Genomic DNA, 13,986 nt, shown 5'->3' with positions numbered 1-13,986 from the left:
TAGTAGACATTAATATGATAATATTCAATTCATATTTTGTATAACTCAAATTTTTTTTTTTTTTAAACATCACTTGTTTTTTTAAATATCCGATCTCTGAAGCCATGAATGTATCCTGACTACTGATTGGCTGAGACAGGAAAAAGGGACGGGGAATAAAGTGATTGTTGGCCAACCACATTTTCGTCATTGTCACAAAAGATACAGTATTTTATATCCACGAAGCGTTTTGCAGCAGTGTAATAGCCATGTTATGTTTCCCAGCATGCTTTGCTGTAATTAAAATGATACCTCTTATTTTGTACAGATTACCGTTTCTGGTCATGTACAGTAGAATTTTTGTGCTGGAGCCTATCTCAGCTGTCTTCAACCGAGAGGCGCGGTAAACCCTGGACTGGTCTTGAGCCAATCACAGGGCACATATAGACAAACAACCATTCACACTCACATTCATACCTATAGACAATTTGGAGTCGCCAATTAACCTAGCATGTTTTCGGAATGTGGGAGGAAACCCGAGTACCCGGCATGCACGGGAGAACATGCACACTGAGGGTGGAATTGAACTCGGGTCTCCTAGCTGTGAGGCATGTGCGCTAACCACAGCAGATATTTAGGCTACTTTGTTATTAATCTTATACAAATTAAATGCATTATTTCTGCATTACTTTCTCATGGCACCAAACTTTTAGCATATATGGTATCCATGCTGCATGGAGGACGAATGGTAAGCACGCAGGTTCGATTCCCTGCTCCATTATTCATGTTATCTATAATTAATCGTTAATCAAAAATTGCATATAGGTACAATACTCTACGGTGTACTATAATAATACTTATAGCCACGGAAGTAATGTTTTTTTTAATTAATTTCCGACTTATGATGACACACTCTTTCTCCGATAAGGGTTCAAGAGCGCGATGTCAAATTCCCGCTCTTTGGTCTATTGCTGATGTCTATCTTCAAAGCTCAGATTACCGAATCAAAGACAGGGAAAGATGGCTTCCCCTTGATAGAGTTTGACGTGGGTTGAACTAATCTGCAATGACAGAAACTGTGTTTTACATATTCTCTCATACGCATGGCATGTACTTGCCAAATACTTCTTACAAGTAAAACTCAAAAACACTTCAGGTATTGTTTGATTTATTGTTTTGGGCAGTGGCTTAAAAACTTTTCAGAGTGCCCCACTTTAGAAAATGCCTTGTAAAATGAGATGCCATCCTCTCAACCCACTTTGAAATGAACACTTTCAACTAGGACAGCACAATTCACATTGAAATATGATTTATTGAATGGCGTCTGACACATAAAAGACGAATAAATACATGAAAATCAGAGATCTTTGCTATCAATGCTGAAGCTGAGTAGTGCGTACACTAAATACAGTAAATACATTAAATGCTCCCCCCATCTTAGTGTACACTGTTTTTTAACTGAATGGCTGTTTGATTTCAGAATGGGCCATCTGTTCCATTAATGTGTGATTAGAAAATAAAGTAATGTTTCTGAAGTTTAGAGCTCAGGCCAAAAGGACCATCTGACCTATTAAAGTGTAATTGCTGGCACATTACAATAGTGTTTCTCTGCTGAACCCCTGTACGAAACGTTGAATAGCAAACAGATCAGCAGGAGGTGTTAGTTGCTGTTTGGAAGTGAGGCTGCCATTGTGTCAAAAGGTTGTAGAGAGAGTGGAAGATTATGCTGTTGGTGTTAAATATTACAGAAGCAGTACAGACGTGTGAGGCTTTTTAATTCTTTATAGTAGGTTGACCATATTTAGACCCCTTAAAACAGGGGTCTCAAACACGCGGCCTGCGGGCCAAATGTGGCCCGCAGGACACTAGTTTGAGGCACCCTCAAAACTATGAAAGTTTAATGTTAGTGCGGCCCGCGCAAGTTTGATATGGATGCTGTATGGTATCATGTACCCAGAAAAAATTATTACGTTTGATTAATGTTCATGTTAAAGGTTAAATAACTGTTAATAGTTATCCTCCCTATCCGTGTGGAAGTGGTAAATTTTGGCTATTTAAGTTTAAAGGAAATAACTTGAAGGCTACCGTTTAGGTCGCTAGCTCTCGAGTTTGCGAGTTAGCATGTGTCTCAAGACCCTGCAGTTGCGCAATATGTTGTAAATAAAAAAAGTATAAAGTGACTATAGTCGTGTTTTGTCATGTCTACAGGGCTTTAATAATGCTTTGTTAATTTTAATCTGAAAAAAATAATTTGTCTACCCACCAACTATATGTGGTTTCTTAAGTTTTTATTATTTGACGTTTTATTATTATTATATGTATTACTGATTGATTGATTTTCTTTATTGTTGATTTGTTTATTTATTTTTCATCTTATTTTGTGCAGAAAAAAGATATTTGAGAACAGTGGAATGTTTTATCAGAGCTTTTATTGTAGAAAATCGGAACCAAAGCACTGAAAAAGTTTGTATATTTTTCTGTTTTTAATAAATGTGTTTTTTGTTTTTTTTTTGGAAAACCTGATGCGGCCCAGCCTTGCCCAGACCCTAGCTCCAGTGGCCCCCAGGTAAATTGAGTTTGAGACCCCTGCCTTAAAAGAAGGCTAAATGGATGGGATTGTGACTTGTGACCTGAGGGCTGTTGCCGACTTAATCTGGATACAATACTCCTGACACTTACTCTCCATTGGCTGACGCATCTATGATTAGATTTCACTATTTTGCATTTTAATCACTTTATTACCATGATCATTCAGAATGGAGTCGAGATTTATAGGTCCACAATGAGATGGGGCATGGTCGAAACCATTCTATTATTCATTCCAGTCAGGTTATAAAAATCCAGTGGGGGAAGAATGCATGGAACTGAATTTGACATTGACTTCTAATAATTATATATTTAATATTTTTATATGCATGTTACTGGGAATTATCTATGATGGACATAGTTGTTCTTGAGGAGCAGAATGGAATAAAAATAATAAAAGCAGTGCAAAGCATTATTAAACACGATTCTTTTTGGCCTGTCCCATTCAGGATCACATTTCCAATGTATTCGATTCTACAGCTCAAACTTTCCATATATGCAGTCTTGGGATTGACACAGGAAATTGTCACTGAGGGTTTAGCAACGGGCCAATCAATACTGGGCTGATGGCCATTTATTGAATGATTGATTTATTTATTGTTGCATGTTTCCCTGGTAACTACAGTAACTACATCTCCCGGGCCTGCCCAAGAACATGCCGCTGCAGACACGCCACAACAGAGTGGGTGAGTTGGAACCGTGAGATCCACCCTTCCCAGCCAAGCAGAACATGCACGGTTGTAGAACATCACCATCCATAGGTCGGGGTGCTCATTTTGTGCAAGGAGGCCATATGTTACGTCAGTAAGAGGCTCCGTAACCAATAAAATAACAACATTGCAAAATTATCCTGCTCTGCTGTGAGTCTCAGTTGATGTAATTATATGTACATGCCCCCCCCTCATCAAGGCAGAAAGCGCTGAGTCTCTGGACTATTTTTTTATCAACACAAAGAGTCTCATAATGGAGGTCGGGGTGGGGTCCCTGGTGTCTTGTGGCTGACTTCAGTGGGTTCAGTTCCCACTCAGCTGTGTGAATGTAAGCATGCCTGTTTGATTGACTGGCGATTGGTCCATGGTGTAGTCTGTCTTTTGTACTGTGGAGGCTCTGAAGCAAAGGAGAGGATGGATGGATGGATGGATGGATGGATGGATAGATGGTATCAGCACACGACATCAGCAACTGTTCTGAAGCAAAGGAGAGGATGGATGGATGGATGGATGGATAAATGGTATCAGCACACAACATCATCAACTGTTCTGAAGCAAAGGAGAGGATGGATGGATGGATTGATGGATGGATGGATAGATGGTATCAGCACACATCAGCAACTGTTCTGACGCAAAGAAGAGGATGGATGGATGGATGGATGGATAAATGGTATCAGCACACAACATCAGCAACTGTTCTGAAGCAAAGAAGAGGATGGATGGATAGATAGATGGTATCAGCACACGACATCAGCAACTGTTCTGAAGCAAAGTAGAGGATGGATGGATGGATGGATGGATGGTATCAGCACACAACATCAGCAACTGTTCTGAAGCAAAGGAGAGGATGGATGGATGGATGGATGGATGGTATCAGCACACAACATCAGCAACTGTTCTGAAGCAAAGGAGAGGATGGATGGATGGATGGATGGATAGATGGTATCAGCACACAACATCAGCAACTGTTCTGAAGCAAAGGAGAGGATGCATGGATGGTATCAGCACATGATATCAGCAACTGTTCTGATGCAAAGGAGAGGATGGATGATGGTATCAGCACATGATATCAGCAACTGTTCTGAATTAAAGGAGAGGATGGATGGATGGATAGATGGTATCAGCACACAACACCAGCAACTGTTCTGAAGCAAAGGAGAGGATGGATAGATGGTATCAGCACATGATATCAGCAACTGTTCTGAAGCAAAGGAGAGGATGGATGGATGGATGGATGGATAGATGGTATCAGCACATGACATCAGCAACTGTTCTGAAGCAAAGAGGATGGATGGATGGATGGTATCAGCACACGATATCAGCAACTCTTCTGAATTAATATACCAATCAACCAATAGTGATTTCCTTATTTCATTCATTGAAACTTCATATGAATTTCCCATTACATATCATGTGTGCCTACTGTACAGATGCTAGTTAACAATACCTTTGGTACATGGCAATGACACCACAAGCGAAATATAGCTAATTAGCATCCAATATCAAAACATTCCAAGGCATACCAGATGCTGTCTGCTAACATTTACACCTGCCTGGTTGGTGCTGGTCACATGCATGGTGAAAGCCACAGTGGCAGTCCATGGCTCTCTGCCCTCTGATTGCTCCTAGTTATTCCCGTATTCTTGCTGAGATGACAGGTAAGGCACACATGCCAGATGGTCAGGGCTTTGATTTTACAATGTTGCTTCTATAGTTGCAATACAATTACATCTCCTACTGTCAAACAGATATAATATTAACAATTAACTGTGTTATTTATGTGCAATTACTGTTGTCTTTTTTACCTCATAATTAACTTGAAGGCTGAAGCTTGCTTGGTTTCATCCACATCACATGGTGGACAATTGAGTATGACACATGAGGATTTGGTAATGGTAATGGTTTTATTTCATTTGAACATGCATCAGATTACAATTGAATGCATCACATAATCAGTTCACAGTTCCACATGTCCAAAAGGAGTAGGAAGAAGCAAAGCTTATTAAATCCTACCCCTCCATCTGGTACTTTTACAATCAGTAACTGTTAAATTTGTTCACTTCCTGCTTTCAATAATATAGTTTAAGGTTTTTTTTTTGTTTGTTTTTTAATAATGCACCTCGTACCGAAGTACAAGGTGATATGACCATACAATGACATAATGGGTACCATAGTAAGTATTACTCAATCCATTCCATAGTTTGATTCCACATACTGAAATGCTATGGCTTTTTAACTTAGTCCTAGCATATAAGTGTTTCAAATGTAGTTCTTCCCTGAGATCATATTTCTCCTCTCTTGTAGAGAAGTATTGATGACATTTTTAGGTAATTGGTTGTTTTTAGCTTTATGCATTATTTTAGCTGTTTTTTAGATTAACTATATCAGCAAGTTGAAGTATTTGTGATTTTAGAAATAAGGAGTTAGTATGTTCTCTGTAGGCGGCATTATGAATTATCCTTACTGACCTTTTTTTGCAGTACATTTAGCGAGTGAAGATTGCTTATTAGCCCATATTTCCACACAATAAAAGTTTTGCGACTCCTTGTATTAATTATTTGATACAATGCAGAGCCAGTTATAATGTAACCAGTCAATGACCTAACAATAAGTTGAGTTATGCCTTATGACGTAAACAAATACAAGGTCAGGATATTGATAGAGCCATAAGTTATTTATTGAATTTCAAGTGGACATAACTTCATCCCCCCCATACAAGACTGAAAACAGAATTTCCCTCTTAGTTGTATTAATAATAAAAGAGACATACAGCAACTCTCTATCTGGACTTTTGAGACTTGATGTGTGCTTTCCTGGAGAAATGTAGGGAGTCACTGGCATGCCCCATCCCGAGGTCAAACTCATCAAAACGTCGTACGTTGATGAAGAGAGATCTGACTGCTAATGAAGGTGTCCTTGACTTGTTACAATATCTGTCCGGGGGATCATCTGAGAGCAGCTTAGAGCCAGCCCACTTGTCAGTTCAATACAGATTTGCATGGAAAGCATTTATAACGACCTGTTGTTTTTTTTTCTTCTTAACCTTTTTGTAGCATTTTCACAAAGGGCTTGTGCAGTGTAAGTCAAAGGATGATGGTTATGACATGAATCGCCTAAGGATAAAGGTTTTGGACCGAAGTAAGGCAATCATTTTAAAATATTTCAAAGATCCTCCAGGTTATCAAATCAACTTTATTTGTAGAGCACTTTTCCTGCAAAGACATGCAACACAAAGTGCTTTCCAGAATTAAAAACAATTACCACAATTCAAAGGAAAAACAAATACTAAGAAAGCCAATCAATCAATCAGTAATAAATAAATATAATAATAATAATAAAACGGCAAATAATAAAAACTTAAGAAACCACATATAGTTGGTGGGTAGACAAATTATTTTTTTCAGATTAAAATTAACAAAGCATTATTAGAGCCCTGTAGACATGACAAAACACGACTATTGTCACATTTATACTCTTTTTATTTACAACATATTGCGCAACTGCAGGGTCTTGAGACACATGCTAACTCGCAAACTCGAGAGCTAGCGACCTAAACGGTAGCCTTCAAGTTATTTCCTTTAAACTTAAATAGCCAAAAACTTACCACTTCCACACGGATAGGGAGGATAACTATTAACAGTTATTTAACCTTTAACATGAACATTAATCAAACGTAATAATTTTTTCTGGGTACATGATACCATACAGCATCCATATCAAACTTGCGCGGGACGCACTAACATTAAACTTTCATATCAAGGCGGGGGCCTCAAACTAGTTTCCTGCGGGCCACAATTGGCCCGCGGGCCGCGTGTTTGAGACCCCTGATTTACAACATATTGCGCAACTGCAGGGTCTTGAGACACGTGCTAACTGGCAAACTAGAGAGCTAGCGACCTAAACGGTAGCCTTCAAGTTATTTCCTTTAAACTTAAATAGCCAAAAACTTACCACTTCCACACGGATAGAGAGGATAACTATTAACAGTTATTTAACCTTTAACATGAACATTAATCAAACGTAATAATTTTTTCTGGGTACATGATACCATACAGCATCCATATCAAACTTGCGCGGGCCGCACTAACATTAAACTTTCATTTCAAGGCGGGGGGCCTCAAACTAGTGTCCTGCGGGCCACATTTGGCCCGCGGGCCGCGTGTTTGAGACCCCTGATTTACAACATATTGCGCAACTGCAGGGTCTTGAGACACATGCTAACTCGCAAACTCGAGAGCTAGCGACCTAAACGGTAGCCTTCAAGTTATTTCCTTTAAACTTAAATAGCCAAAAACTTACCACTTCCACACGGATAGGGAGGATAACTATTAACAGTTATTTAACCTTTAACATGAACATTAATCAAACGTAATAATTTTTTCTGGGTACATGATACCATACAGCATCCATATCAAACTTGCGCGGGCCGCACTAACATTAAACTTTCATTTCAAGGTGGGGGCCTCAAACTAGCGGGCCGCGTGTTTGAGACCCCCGCGCAAGATGATCCTCATCCCAGTATTTTTCATTGAATTTGAAAACTTCCTGAAAATGATCTTGCTGTGAAAAGGTTGCTTATGTCAATAGTGTGACATCATACCAAAACCAACAAAATAGCGTGTATTCACCACAGAATGCATTACAGTATTACGGTACAATGCAACACTTAAAAAGCAGATTTGAATCTCTCGGTCACAATCCACTGTACTGCGTATTGGATTTTGAATGAGAGTTTTTTGTTTTCTTCCCATTGAATTGCTTCAATTATAACACAGAAGAAGGGGAGCAATTATTTGTTGACCAATCAATTTGTCAAGTGGAAACTGTCACAGGCGCGTGTCGCACATAGCCGGCAAAACGGTGCAGATAAGTGGCGTAGTTTAAATGCTCTGGTCCATTTTCAATAGAAAGAAAAAGGAACTATATGACAGTGTGTACTGAACCTAGAAACAAGGCATGTAAAAATGTATTTAAGTCCGCGGCCATGTCTTGACCAATGAATAAGTATTCCAAACTGTGATAATATGAAATAAATGACTACAAATCCAGATATATATGACGGTCAGTCCGGTAAAACATGATCACAAATACTTGTAGAAGAATGTGAGCACAAAAGGGGATAACTGCAAACACATAGCGACACAAAGGAGCGAGGATTAATCACTTCTACCCCGCAGGCGCCTCTAACTCGGGCCGCCTCTGTCCTTTTGGAATAGAGCCAAGAAAGCGGTACTTTTTTTTTTTTTTTTTTTGCGTTTCACCTTTCTCAGCCCACACAACATGACCAACGTCGGCCTAAAGTACTTCAAGATCACTTTATGAAAAGGCTTTTAGCATCTCTTAAATGTCTTAAAGTGACCTTCAGTTGAAACTACATAATGTGCCAGTAAATAACATGAGCTGTGCCATCGTAATTGCCCCAGCTGGAAGGCTCCCTCAATAACAACTAATGTCAGCCGGTGTCATCTGCTCACATGTCTGCTCCATAAACGTCTGTTGTGCTTTGTGACAAAATGTCTTCATTAAAAAAAGAATTGATTGGACCTCGACTCAATTACCACCTGGACATTCAGTCTCGGCAACATAAGTCCGATAATGTATAGGCTTGTATTCATCTACTCACCTTTTTAAGCCTTGGATATAGTTTGTCAAGAAAATCGGTTTTGACAAAATTCTGAATTGCAATAGCAAAATCATTTAAGTTCTGCATTATATTATCGTCTTAACTGACACAAAGACAGATCAATCTTGAATGGGCGGCAACCTTTCTGAGCTGAAAGTGAACCACAGAGTTGGACCTCTGGACGGTGGCCTGTTCAAGTCCCGATTGAAAGTCCCAGGCACTGAACCCCCAACTGCTCGGGACTCGCTCTCTTGGCATCTTTCCATGAGGCCATAAATTACTACAGTAAACCTCGGATATATCGGATTCAATTGTTCCCACTGGTTTTGTCCGATATAAGCGAAATCCGTTAAATGCGTATACCGGAAAATGTCCGTTTTACGCATATATCGGATTTATATCCGGTATATGCGTAATTCGGATTTTATGCGTTATAAAAAGGCACTTCCTTGACTATGTTTCCAATGTACCTGGACGCGCAGGCAACGCTGCAAACGCTGCAAATGACGTCGTATAGCAGCCTGTCACGATTCGGCGAATCGGAGCGCCACGATGCGGCCATCCGATATATGCGAGGGAAATTTAATGGAAATGCATTGGAACGGGACTGGAGATTTTGTCCGAAATAGGCGAAATCCGTTATAAAAAATCCGATATATGCAATGAATTTTTATTGGAAATGCATTACAGAAAAATCGGTTCTTTTTTATCTGTCCGTTGTGAGCGAATTTCCGATATATTCGAGTCCGATATATCCGAGGTTTACTGTACTTATATTTCTGGTTTGTGTCAGTTGATATGAAACCTGAATTATTATTTAGACTATGTTTCTGATATTCACATGTCAGTAGCCACGTTTACATAGACCCAAATAGTCCAATTCCATTCGGGTTATTTGCTCAAACGGCAGACCTAGGACACGCTGGAGGGATTATGTCTCACAGCTGGCCTGGGAACATCTTGGTGTCCTCCCGGTGGAGCTGGAGGAGGTGACCCGGGACTGGGAAGTCTGGGATTCCCTACTAAGACTGCTGCCCCCGCGACCCAGACCCGAATAAGCGCAGAAAAATGGATGGATGGATGGATGGAAAGAATCTAACCTTTGTATACAACTCATTCCGAAAAAAAAGTGCCAATCCGAATGAATATATAATGGGATTCACAGAGGTGGAATATTCCGTTCCCCAATCTGATTCAGGTATCTTGTAACCGATTAATCGGAAAGTTGTCAGACTGCGTTCTTCTTCGTGGAGTTTTTCTGATTCTGTTGTTTAATGGCGGTTGGTTAGCAGTTTTCGTGTGCATTACCGCCATCTGTGGAACAGAATGTAAACACTTCTATACGCCATTCACAAGTCCAGTTTTATTAAAAAAAGAAAATACATATTTATATAAAACATGTGCCGAGCTTAATTATAAAATATTAGCAAGATTGAATTTTATCTTTTCCTGTTCCCGGGTGCGTTACTTCAGCGAATGCTGAGATATGACGTAACACGCAGTTCTTCGATTTAAAAAAAATGGAGGCGAGCAATCGGCACTGGACTGCTCCGGAAAGTTTTTGATTCAAACTAAATTCCAAGACTGGACGAACGAAAAACTGGCAATACGGAATTATTCCAACAAGTAAAGAAAAACTCAAGGAAGTCGCTATCACGTGATGTTGGTGTTTACGTTTTACTGGGCATGCCTCATTGAATATTCTGGTTGATTATAGCGGCGCATGTAGACACGCGATTGGAATATTCCTTTCCATGTAAACTAGAGAGCTCGCGACCTAAACGGTAGCCTTCAAGTTATTTCCTTTAAACTTAAATAGCCAATAACTTACCACTTCCACACGGATAGGGAGGATAACTATTAACAGTTATTTAACCTTTAACATGAACATTAATTAAACGTAACATTTTTTTCTGGGTACATGATACCATACAGCATCCATATCAAACTTGCGCGGGCCGCACTAACATTAAACTTTCCTATCAAGGCGGGGGCCTTAAACTAGTGTCCTGCGGGCCACATTTGGCCCGCGGGCCGCGCATTTGAGACCCGTGCGCGAGATGATCCTCATCCCAGTATTTTTCAGTGAATTTGAAAACTTCCTGAAAATGATCTTGCTGTGGAAAGATTGTTTATGTCAATAGTGTGACATCATAACCAAAACCAACAAAATAGCGTGTATTCACCACAGAATTCTGGTTGATTATAGCGGCGCATGTAGACACGCGATTGGAATATTCCTTTCCATGTATACCATGTATATGTGTACACACCGTCAGTTAGAACAGATTCTTAGTCTCTGTCCTTACCTTCGAAATGGACAAATATTAATGCCCTTTGCCCGAATCCTTTTTTAATTGAGCAAATTGTATTGTATTGTATTCCAATATTGTTGCTTCAAAGGCATACATTTTCATAAGATGTAATCCAGAAGAGAATCTAATACAAATCTGAATTTTCACAAGCCAAGGCCAAAGAATGGCTGTTAAAGCATGAAAGCACCGTTACATACTGTATTTAAATACCGTCATAGCCTGCCTGCGGGTCGCAGCTGCAGAGCAGGAAAAAACACACAGGATGTTCTGTGATAAACTCCAACTCTGGTGGATATCATACCCGATTGCAGCTAATAAATTGCAGCGTGGCACAGAGAGCACAATGGATAATGTCTCCTTGGCGAGGTCGGTCACACAATGATTGAGACCAGTGAGTCAATAATTAAGTCTACCATTAAGACAATAAATCTCATTGTAATCAAAACAGCCAATTGGAATTGAAACACACAGCTGATCATCGCACCGGCGATGGTTTGCTCTGTTTGTCGGTAATATGCCTGTAATGACAATGTTAACCTTCATGTGCTCTTCTGGAGCTTCAATTAAGTCTGCATGATTGCTCATATTCTTACGGCATGTAAATGAGTCTGCACTCTTTTGTTCTTTCATTTTTCACTCTTCATTATTAAAACAAGACACACCAGAAATATAGCAGAAGTTTTACAATGTTATCAGCAAGAAAATGAAATGTTTTGAAAGTCATTTAGTACCATTTGTAGTGTAGTTTATACCACATACTTCTTTCATCAGGACCTATCAAATTGTCTAGTAAACTACAGAAAGGGGTGGACATTTGACACCATTTTATTGATCTAATATGCAAAAATTAATGATTTTGCACTTTGCCATCAATGACTTTTGACATTTTCAGTGAATGTGTTGAGTAAAATGTGTCAAAATATTCTACTAACCTACCATCTACCTCATTGATTGCATCTATTGATATCCGATCAGATTTAAGAACAAACGAGAAATATGTGAATGACATTCTTGTGCACGGACTAAATCCTAAATGCTATGTCAGCAGTTTTTTTTGTGACTAAGTCTTGTCACACTGGTCTTATTTTATTTATAACTCCAAATCCATGCATATTATTTGTCAAATACAATAAATTGTCACATTGTCCAAATGGGATGTTATTTGGGAGACACTGAACAGTGCTTATGACTTTGGACTTGACTCGACCTATGTTGTCTTGCTCCGACCTCTACCTTTGTGTGCTGGCCCAAGAGAGAGATGCTAAAAAAAATGCTATGTCCAGTTATTAGATAGCCCCTTATTGCTTTGGACACTTGAGGTGAACAAAATTTCACACAGCATTCCAAATTCCCCACACTGCTGGTTGGAAATGAGGCCTTAGTAAATACTTGAACAGCCAACCAGACTCATTTTTTTCATTACTTTTAATATCCAGTGTTACCGCATGATGTAAGAAAGCCTCAACACTCTGGGATACCTTTACACTCTCTAAAACAGGGGTCTCAAACACATGGCCCGTGGGCCAAATGTGGCCCGCAGGACACTAGTTTGAGGCCCCCGCCTTGATATGAAAGTTTAATGTTAGTGCGGCCCGCGCAAGTTTGATATGGATGCTGTATGGTATCATGTACCCAGAAAAAATTATTACGTTTGATTAATGTTCATGTTAAAGGTTAAATAACTGTTAATAGTTATCCTCCCTATCCGTGTGGAAGTGGTAACTTTTTGGTTATTTAAGTTTAAAGGAAATAACTTGAAGGCTACCGTTTAGGTCGCTAGCTCTCTAATTTGCGAGTTAGCATGTGTCTCAAGACCCTGCAGTTGCGCAATATGTTGTAAATAAAAAGAGTATAAATGTGACTATAGTCGTGTTTTGTCATGTCTACAGGGCTCTAATAATGCTTTGTTCATTTTAATCTGAAAAAAATAATTTGTCTACCCACCAACTATATGTGGTTTCTTAAGTTTTTATTATTTGTCGTTTTATTATTGTTATATTTATTTATTACTGATTGATTGATTTTCTTTATTCTTGATTTTTTTTGTGCAGAAAAATAAATAAGATATTTGAGAACAGTGGAATGTTTTATCAGAGCTTTTATTGTAGAAAATCGGAACCAAAGCACTGAAAAAGTTTGTATATTTTTCTGTTTTTAATAAATGCGTGTTTTTTTGGGGGGGGGAACCTGATGCGGCCCAGCCTTGCCCAGACCCTAGCTCCAGTGGCCCCCAGGTAAATTGAGTTTGAGACCCCTGGTCTAAGGGAATTGTAAAATTGGGATTCAGCCAAAATGTGGTCCAAGTCATATTTCAGTCTATCTATTGAATGTATATGCAAATAAACACTGCAGGAGGGAGAAATGTTGCTCCCCAGGCTCTTTTGCTTATAATAGACGTTACAGCTAAAGTAAACGTGGTCCCTGTAAACAATGCAATCATATCAGCAGCCTATAAAATGACCTTAATAGCAAAATCACATACAGTGTTTATTTCACTGCAGGCATCTCCACTCTCAGGGCTGTCTTAGACTATTTAAAAATGAAAAATACAGTCTCCGCTGATAGGATTGTGAACCCAAAACAATCCACCTCAAACCTGATAAGAAGTTAGTTGCATGTTCTATGTAATTTCTATGCATGGCTCATTAGGCAACACAGAGTTTCCACGGACTCTGTGTTTCGCAGAAGTGCAATTTAGCATAGTTGAATGCACTTTGTTTTATGCATCCTTGTGGTGTATTAGAGCGATGTATCGGTGCTCTGTTATATGAGT

Source organism: Doryrhamphus excisus, chromosome 23 (genome assembly GCF_030265055.1).
Source record: "Doryrhamphus excisus isolate RoL2022-K1 chromosome 23, RoL_Dexc_1.0, whole genome shotgun sequence".
Classification (NCBI taxonomy): domain Eukaryota; kingdom Metazoa; phylum Chordata; class Actinopteri; order Syngnathiformes; family Syngnathidae; genus Doryrhamphus; species Doryrhamphus excisus.
The sequence above is the reverse complement of the archived record's forward strand: the minus strand, read 5'-3'. Positions refer to the sequence as shown.